We start from the raw sequence: 9973 nt of genomic DNA on the forward strand, positions 1-9973 counted from the left end.
CAAAACATCAGATTCAAAAAAAAGACAGAAGCAAAAACAACAAAAGGCAAGCAAAACAAAAAAATCCTAAGTGCCTAAGGGTTCTGAGGCAATTTCTGCAAGATCATGGCAAGCATCGTCTGGATGTTCTCATTGACCGTATCTTGCTTGTCCATTCTGTCTCGGAGGATATTCTGATCTTCCTTAAGGTCCTTCAAAGTCTGAAGAATCATCGGAATAGCAGTTGAAGACTCCCCCTGAGTCAGAGCCTGCTGGGCTTCAGCTTCTGCAGCAGCTTGAGCTTCTGCATCTGCCAGAGCCTTAGCTTCAGCTTCTTGTTGCCTTAGGATTTCTGCTTCTTTTGCCAGTCTTTCTTCCTCTAGTCTTTTTGCTTCTTCTTCAGCTTCCTTAGCCAACCTCTCCTCTTCTAGCCTTTTGGCCTCTGCTTCTCTGGCTAATCTCTCCTGGAGTCTTTCCTCAGCATCTCTGATGTAGCCATTTCTGACTTGTTCAGAGACACTCTTCAGCCTATAAGACTCAGAGGTCATCCAACTAATGACTCTGTTCCAGTGTGTCCTAACAGATTTAGGATCATCACTGACTTCAGAGTTGTTAGCCAGAGACTTGACCTTCTGGATTGAAGCTTCTGCTACCTGCCTGATGGCTTCCTCAAGGGTAGGTATGGTAAGTTCAGGTTCAGGTTCAGGTGAATGAGGTGGAGAGTTTGGAGGGCTAAGATTTAGAGTTTGAGGTTCAGATTCTGCTTCTGGTTAAAGACTGGGGGATGAAGCATAAAGAGGATTTAGGTCTAATGGGTCAGAGTCTGGTTCAGGTACAGCGGGAATAATTGGTGGAGTGATATTAGAGGTGAAGGGATCAAATGGTTGAGTTTCAGAGGGGAGAGTTGTTGTTTGTTGTGGTGGAAGTGAAGTTTGGAGTGGTGAGGTTACTTCAGATTGTGTTAGAGTTTGTTGTTGAGAGGCAAGTCTATGAGCATATAGAGTGGCTATTGTTGGGGAGTCAGGATCAGAAGGTTCATGGTCAGAGGAAACAATAACATAAGGTGGTGATTCTGGTATAGAGGATGATGAAGAAGAAGAAGTGCTTTGGTGAGTTTGTGAAGGTATAGAGGGAGGAATGAAGGTTCTAGCTATGTTTAGAACTGGTGTAGGTTGGGAGGTTCTGGTGATTGAGGGTGGGATTTCAGAGGTAGTATATAAGGGAGGTGTTGTGAGAGGGTGAGAAGAAGCCATCATAGGAACAGAAGTAGCAAGAGGAATAGACATACCAGAAGAAGAAGTTTGCAGAGGAGCAGGAGATTTGGTTCCAGAAGATTCTCCAAGTCCGGCTTTCTTTGCTTTCCTTGCCTCAGCAGCTATCTGTTTCTCAGAGATACCTCTCTTGTATCTGACTAGATCTTCTTCTGAATCCAGACAGTCATCGATGCTGAAATCAGAGACATCAACACCTTCTTCCAGCAGACGATGAAGATAGAGGGCAACAACGTCTCTGGGCTCATTCTTGAAGAATCTGGCCAGGCCATGAGGCATCTTCCTCTGATCTTTTAGAGATTCCCAGGATACATCCAGAGTGGGCTTGACTCTAATCTCTTTGATGATTCCCATGCTCTTGAGGTTTTTGGCATTTAGAGGCTTCCTTACATCAATTGCCAGATCATCCATACATCTGGTCTTTTCCAGAGCGTCTACCAGTCCATGCTCAATGAAGATGTCAGAGAGCAATCTACCCAGAGGAATGTAGGATCTGGGCTTCATGTTATTCCTGGTTTCTCTGACTGAATCCCTCAGATATCTGAACAGGAGAGTAGGGAGGTTGATCTTGATACCCTTCTGAATGCAGTACAGAATGCATTTCTGGTCTGCATTGATATAATCTGAAGAGTTAGAGGCTGGACGGTGATGGATTGTTCCCAGAATTATCTTCAGCCACACTCGGAGGTTCTGATGTAGCTCCTTGTTCTTAGAGGGGTTTCCTTCAACATTAGGTTTGAAGATAGTTGGGTTGATGACTTCAGTGATGCGCTTAGACCTGGGAGGAATGTTGTAAATCCTTTTTCCTCCACTTTCCTCCATATTCAGCAAGGAGGCAATTGAGGCTTCAGTGATGACAATCTTTACCCCTAGATCAAAAGAGACAATGAATTGGTCATCTGCATCAGCATGTCTCCAGAATTCCTTGACCAGAAGAGGGTAGATTGGACCATAAAGCCTGTTGAAGTAGGTTTCCCATCCTTGTTGACGAAGTTCCTTGGTAAGATCAACGCCATTTCTACTTAGGTTGTCAAAATCAACCAAAGATTCACACAAAACATCCAAACCTTCAAAGGGAGTTGAAAGGTTTATGTGGCTTTCTCGGTCAAGAATGTGGGGTTCTTGATAAACAGGGGTTATGGTGACGCCTGTAACAGTTGGTGTTTGAGTGTTTGAGGTTTGGGGATTAGAACTGGATTCCATCTGTTGGGAGAAGTTAAAAACTTCTTGCTGTCGAGCATCCATGAAGAAGATTGATGAAGAAGGTGAAGAACTTGCAGAGAACTTGCAGAGAAGGGTTTAGGGTTTTAGAGTGAGTGAGAGTGATAAGTGTGTGAAATGTGAGAAAAGTGTTTATATACCCTAAGTAAAACACATGCAATTGAAGGTGATAAAAACAAGAAAGGGGGGGTTTGAATTGTTTGAAAAATAAGCGCTTTTCCAAAATGAAAATCACACAATGATTTTATACTGGTTCGCTTATAACACAAAGCTACTCCAGTCCACCCGGCCAAGGTGATTTCGCCTTCAACAAGGACTTAATCCACTAATCTTGAAAGATTACAAATAACACCTAAGAGAGAAGAAAATCTCTTAGTCTTCCCAAGTCTACAGACTACACAGAGTCACTTGAGGAAATCAAACAAATAAAAGATACAAGATATGTAATCTAGAGTGCTTCTAGGAAAGCAAGTATTACAAACTTAAGAACAGATTTTTCACTTGATAAGCAAAAGCTTAGTGAAACTCTTTGAGAGCAAAGATGATTTTCTTGAGCGTGAAATAATTCAGTATAGTTTTGGCTAGTTGATTTCTCTTTACTGAATGTTGATTGCAGCTCTATTTATATAAGAGTTGGAGTAGAGTAGAATCTGGTGGATATTAAACTGAGTTTACTCCATCACTTAAATAGCTTCTGCAGTTTAACTTTTCTTCTTTGAAGTGACTACTTACCACAAGTAGTATCTTCTCTCTTGGAAGTGGAGATTAACGTCTCTTTCTTAATCAGGAAATCCAATTGAAAATCTTTACTTGTCTTCAACGTTACTCTTTCATGATTAGCAAATCCATAATCAGAGTATTTGTGTATCTGGAGAAACTTGGAATCTTGCTTCTGATGTTGATCTAAATAGATTCTTTAGAGGGCGTTGTTCAGAGTCAGGGCTTCTAGACTTACTTCATGTTCAGATGCTTCTGATACTTTGCAGTTTTGTCCAGAGTCAGAGCTTCTTGAATGAGATTCCACTTCAGATGCTTCTGATACTTGAGAATTTGTATCTGATCTTGTTGTGCATCTGATGACATCATCAGATTTATTACTTCTTTCTTTAGAACCCTGCACACTTAGAAACTTTTCGTTAGGGTGCCATTTTTGGTTTCATCCTTTGTTATCATCAAAATCAAGGAATCTGTTGTAGAACAATTTTTGTTCTTACAAAAATAAATGCACCCCTTCGATGAATGGATGAAGAGAGGAAGAAACTTTGGTGAAACAAGAGACTAGGAAATAGGCTTTCCAATTCTCATATAAGCAAAAAAATTAATGCTTTTTTTAAAATAAAATAAAATAAAATCTTTTGGGGAATTTGGACCTTTTTTGGGTTTAAAAAAAATCAAAAAAACTTATAGACTCGTAAACTCAACATAGACTCGCGAGTCTATACGATTTTATGCGAGTCTACTCAAGTATACTCAAGTCTATCAAAAAACGATTATATGTGTGAGTCTACTCATTTTTGTTTCTTAGACTAATATGAGTTTACGAGTCTATCCGCGAGTTTGACAACCATGTTTATAGTAGCCAGTTCAACACTCATCAATTGAGGGGTGAAAAAGTTACCCAAGAGCGGAAGATGGAATAGACTAGAGAAGTCATCCATGGTGATCTTCATCTCCCTAAATAGAAGATGAAATAAAGATGTATTGTTATGCCATCGCTTCACGAATGCAGATGACAAAGGGTCGTCAATCATGGTGAGCGAACATTGCACCTGAGGGAGCCAACCATCATCATCTAATAAACTCATGGCCTCATCAAGTATATACACATCTAGAAAAAAAATTATCCAGCTTCATCCTATGAGTAAAGACCTTCAATGGGATGAGGTCTTGTCATAATTAATTCGTATAATATTAATTATTTTAAATTAATCGTTAATACATAAAATCAAATTATATAAAACATTTATACCTCTGTATCAAAATGATCAAGATCAATCACCCCAACATGTGTCTTTGTATTAACATGATCAAGACCAGACACTTTAGCATGCGTGTCGTCATTATCTTCTTTAGAGCATCCACCTATACCTCCTCGGTGATGGATAGTATATGGTCTATGAATCTCTCCGGTCCTCTTATGATGAAAACCAGTGGGAGAAATCCTACCGATCCTAATACACAAAAGGCTATTATAAATATCATTTGTGTCTTGACAGATCTCTCAGCAACAACGTTGTCTAATCTGTTACTTAAATCTGAGGATGGTATTAGAGTCTCTTCCTCTTTGTCTTATTAACTCTGAAGCATGGGTACTTCTAAAATGGTGTAGTATCGATACCGGGTCGTGGTACTTTATTTTTTCTCATTATTCGGTTTTGAATGAAATTTGTGATTTTCTCAAATATCAATATAGTATATTTATGTGTTTTAATTTTTTTGGTTATTGTATCTTAACATTATTTTTGGTTTTTTCAATTTTTTATAGTGGTTTTTTGTTATAAACCTAACAATTTAATTCTCTACTCATTCATTTTATAGAAAATTCTTATTTCTTACAAATGTACTCGTACTTTAATTTTTTATAAATGTCATATTGATACCAGTACCCGCACCGGATACCGCACACGTACCTATGCATCATAGCTTATTAATAAACAAATAAAATTATTAATAATAAAAAACACCATCCCCTAAATAGATTTTTTTTAAATAACCTATTTTTTCAATTAAAATTCTAAAATAACCATTTTTTCAAAATATTTACCAAAATAACCATCTTTCAAAAAACATCTAACACAAGCGCCAATTGCATTGACGCATCCAATGAAAATATTAGTCATTGGTGCCACATGCACTGGCGCATCTATGATTTAGGAGCCGGTAAGATTAACTCATGCATGTGTAGGAACTACATACAATGACGCATGCATAGTCCACTATATGTGTGCGCCAATGCATATGGCTATTACTCCACCACTGCATCTATAAATACACAGTATCACCCTCCCATAATTTTTCACACAACTTCTTATCCCCTCCTTCCATTTTCCTTCAATCTCCTTCTATTTTCTTTAAAATATCTTAATATTCATACTTGTATCCTTATATTCAGAAGAGAAATGCCGATTTAATATTTTCAATAGTGCAACCTCTGATCAATATCCGAATTTGGAATGTAGATATGTTTGAACATCTTAACATGACCTTGAACCATTGGTTAGATGAAGACATTGCAAATGGTGAAATGATCAAAAAAATTCAATGGCTTGATACGACGTTCAACCAAAATGGAGAAGTTCTTTTTTGGGCCAATATTAAAACTTATATAGACGTTCACAAGATGATGTATATTTCTCACAAAATTGTTTTGATGGTTGTAATCGCATAGTTATGATGTTTATGTGTTGTATTTGTTTGTGATGTTATTTTATTTGTTATAGTTTCTTGTGTTTTTGTTTAATTATTGTATTTTTTATGCTTATCATATGAAATGAATGTTGTTTTTAATATAAAGCAAAAGAGTTACAATTAAAGTTATCTTGTTGTGCTTGTTCTAACACTGGGACAGATATTACGGTTATGACCGGGATGATAACATGAACTACATAATCTAACCATTTTGTTCGTCGTATCCATTTTGGTTCGAATACGGGTGTTGTTTGGGCGGCCCTTTTTCTTTCTTTGCATTATTTCATTGTTTCAAAGAGTGTCCCCTTGATATACAGGTCAATAAACCTCCTTTGCTACCACCAAATAGCTAATTTTGTAAACATTACAAAGATTTATGACTTTGTAAATTTCGGATAGTAATTTGGAAGGATCCTGTCGAACTTTTGAACATGCCGTTATGACATGGGAGTAGGGCATACGAAAGGCTTGGAACTTTTCGCAGTCGCACCATCCTTTATCTAGTTCCACTCGATAGTGTCCCCTCGGCATGCCTTCATTGTGATCCATTGACTCAACAAAACTGTACCAACCTTTAGTATGGTCAAACACCGTGACCACATGTGTGTTAGCTTTGGCAGCTTCCTCTTTAATGAATTTCATTGAAGCATCACTGAACAACTGTCAGATTGTAACACTGAACTCCATTTGGAACATCTTATCTCAAACAACACCCCTAGCCTAAAATAGGTTGCTTGCACTAGAGCGATTATAGGTAGGTTTTAGATGCCTTTGAAGACATAGTTCATTGATTCCACAAGATTTTTTGTCATGTGGCCCCATCGTTGATCGTTGTCGTATTCCCTAGTCCACTTCTCCAATGGAATATTATCGATCCACCTTACTACATCTGCGTTTGACAATCTGATGTCTTCGCGGTAGTGTTTAAAAGAAGGTTTTGTTAATGCATACCCTGTGTTGATAACCTTCTTCCGCAATGTTTTGTCTTTGATCTCCGCATGAAATTTTGAGCGATCTATCTAATGCAGTAGACATGCGTCGAAGGAGGATCCTACCAGTCATTATCAATGTTTTTATAGGCACTCACAATTGAAGGATGTATGTCTGAGATCAAACATAAGTTAGGATGAGGAGCAACATGCAATCAGAGATTTTTGAGGAAAAAACTTCATCCCCTAGCAGTCTCCCCTTCAACTAGTGCAAAGGCGATTGGAAAAATGTTATTGTTGTCATATTGTGTCACTTCCATTCGTAGCGTTCCTTTATATTTCCCGTACAACCATGTACCATCAATTTGTATAATGGATTTACAGAAAGAAAAATCTTTAATGCATGGTTGATACACCCAGAATAGTCGGTGGAATATGCCATTACCACTAACACAAGTCCCGTCTGGGGTATACGCCATCATAGTCCCCCAATTATGAACACCCAAGCATCACATTGCAACAACACCCAACTATTGTTTGACTTTAATACACCACAACAACCATTGTTTCGTTTCCAAAACGATTAAATGTTCCAATTCGGTCAACCATGTAAGAACAAAAATTGTTCTACAACAGATTCCTTGATTTTGATGATAACAAAGGATGAAACCAAAAATGGCACCCTAACGAAAAGTTTCTAAGTGTGCAGGATTCTAAAGAAAGAAGGAAGAAATCTGATGATGTCATCAGATACAGAAGCAGATCAGATACATATTCTCAAATAATCAGAAGCATCTGATGAGGAAACACGCTCAAGAAGTTCTAACTCTAAGCAAAACAGCAAAGTATCAGAAGCATCTGAACAAGAAGTGAACTCTAGATGTTCTGACTCTGAACAACGCTATCTCTAAACTCCAGAAGTTCTCAGCGCTATCTAAAGAAACTATCTGAACTCACAAGAGATCAACATCAGATACAAAACTCCAAATTTCTCCAGAAACACAAATACTCTGAGCATGGAATTGCTAATCATGAAAGAGTAACGTTGAAGTCAAGTAAAGATTTGCAAATGGATTTCCTAATTGAGAAAGAGACGTTAATCTCCATTTTCAATAAAGAAAATACTACTTGTGGTAAGTAGTCATTTCAAGAAGAAAAAGTTATCCTGCAGAAGCTGTTTTTGTGATGGCGTAACTTCATCTCAATATCCATCAGTTTCAACTACTACTTCATTGATCTATATAAAGGATTGCAAATCAACATTTCAACTACTACACACATACAAGGAAAAATTATACTGAAACATCAACACAAGAAAAACATTCTTTCTCTCTAAGATCTTCACGAAGCTTTTGCTTATAACGTGAAAAAACTCTTGTTCTTAATTTTGTAATACTTGCTTTCTTAGAAGCACTCTAGTTTACATAAATCTTTCTTCTATTGTTTGTTGATTTCCTCAAGTGACTCTGTGTAGTCTGTATACTTGAGAGGGCTAAGAGATTTTTATCTTAGACGTTGTTTGTAATCTTTCAAGATTAGTGGATTAAGGCCTTGTTGAAGGCGAAATCACCTTGGCCGGGTGGACTGGAGTAGCTTTGTGTTATAAGCGAACCAGTATAAAATCATTGTGTGGTTTTCATTTTGAAAAGCGCTTATTTTTCAAAACAATTCAAACCCCCACTTTCTTGTTTTTCTCACCTTCAATTGGTATCAGAGCTCAGGCTTTGTTATTGATTTTCTAATCAAACACTTAACAGTGTAGAGAGATCCATAAAGAGAAAAACTATGGCCCACACAAATGAAAAGGATAGTTACAATGTTAAGCCTCCTGTCTTTGATGGAGAGAAGTTTGATTACTGGAAAGATAGAATTGAAAGTTTCTTTCTAGGCTATGATGCTGAACTCTGGGACATTGTCACAGATGGATACAAACCTTCTGTCACAGTGGATGGAGCTGAAGTTCCCAGAAGTAAGATGTCAGATGATCAGAAACGAGTTTTCAAGAATCATCACAAGGCCAGAACCATACTCCTAAATGCTATATCTTATAACGAGTATGAAAAGATCACCAACAGAGAAACAGCCAAAGATATACTTGACTCTCTGAGGATGACTCATGAAGGAAACTCTCAAGTCAAAGAGACAAAGGCTCTGGCACTTATCCAGAAATATGAAGCCTTCAAAATGGAAGATGATGAAGCTATAGAGGCTATGTTTTCTAGATTCCAAACTCTTATTGCAGGTCTCAAGGTGCTGGACAAAGGATACACAACTGCAGATCATGTTAAGAAGATAGTCAGAAGTCTGCCAAAGAAATGGAGACCTATGGTTACTGCTCTGAAACTGTCAAAGGATCTGAACAATATCAGCCTTGAAGAACTTGTTAGTTCTCTCAGAAGCCATGAGATAGAATTAGAGGAGGATGAGCCTCAGAAAAAGAACAAGTCAGTAGCGCTAAAGTCCAGATCTGAAAGACGGAAACCTGACAGAACCAAAGCTCTCCAGGCAGAAGCTGAAGATACTGACGATTCTGAACCAGAAGACTCTGATGATGAAGAAGAGTTGTCCCTACTAACCAGAAGAGTCAAGCAACTCTGGAAAAAGAGGAACAACAACAACTTCAGAAGATCAAGACCCAGAGGGGATCGATCAGAGTCAACTTCAAAAGGTAAAGCTAACAAAGATATTACCTGTTATGAATGTAAAGAAACAGGTCATTACAGAAATGAATGCCCCAAGCTGAAGAAAGACAACTCTAGAAAAGAAAGCTTCAAGAAAAATACCTTCAGAACAAAGAAAGGATTAATGGCCACCTGGGATGATAGTGAATCTGGATCATCAGAATCTGACTCTGATGAACAGGCCAACGTAGCACTTATGGCTATCACATCCAGCAGCTCAGATGAAGAATCTGAAGAGGTATTTTCTGAACTTTCTCGATCTGACTTAGAATCATGTTTGTCAGAAACTCTTACCTCTTATCAGAAATTAAAACAAAAGTTTAAAAACATTAAAGGCTGTCTTAAAGCAAAATTTGAAGAGTGTAGTGAACTTGAGATGACAATTCTAGCACAAGAAGATACGATTAGATCTTTAACATTAGAAAGAGATGGAGCTAAGAGAAATAACTTAGAATTAGAAGAAGCGTTGTCTCAAGCACCACAA

Source organism: Lathyrus oleraceus, chromosome 7, assembly GCF_024323335.1.
Source record: "Lathyrus oleraceus cultivar Zhongwan6 chromosome 7, CAAS_Psat_ZW6_1.0, whole genome shotgun sequence".
Taxonomy (NCBI): Eukaryota; Viridiplantae; Streptophyta; class Magnoliopsida; order Fabales; family Fabaceae; genus Lathyrus; species Lathyrus oleraceus.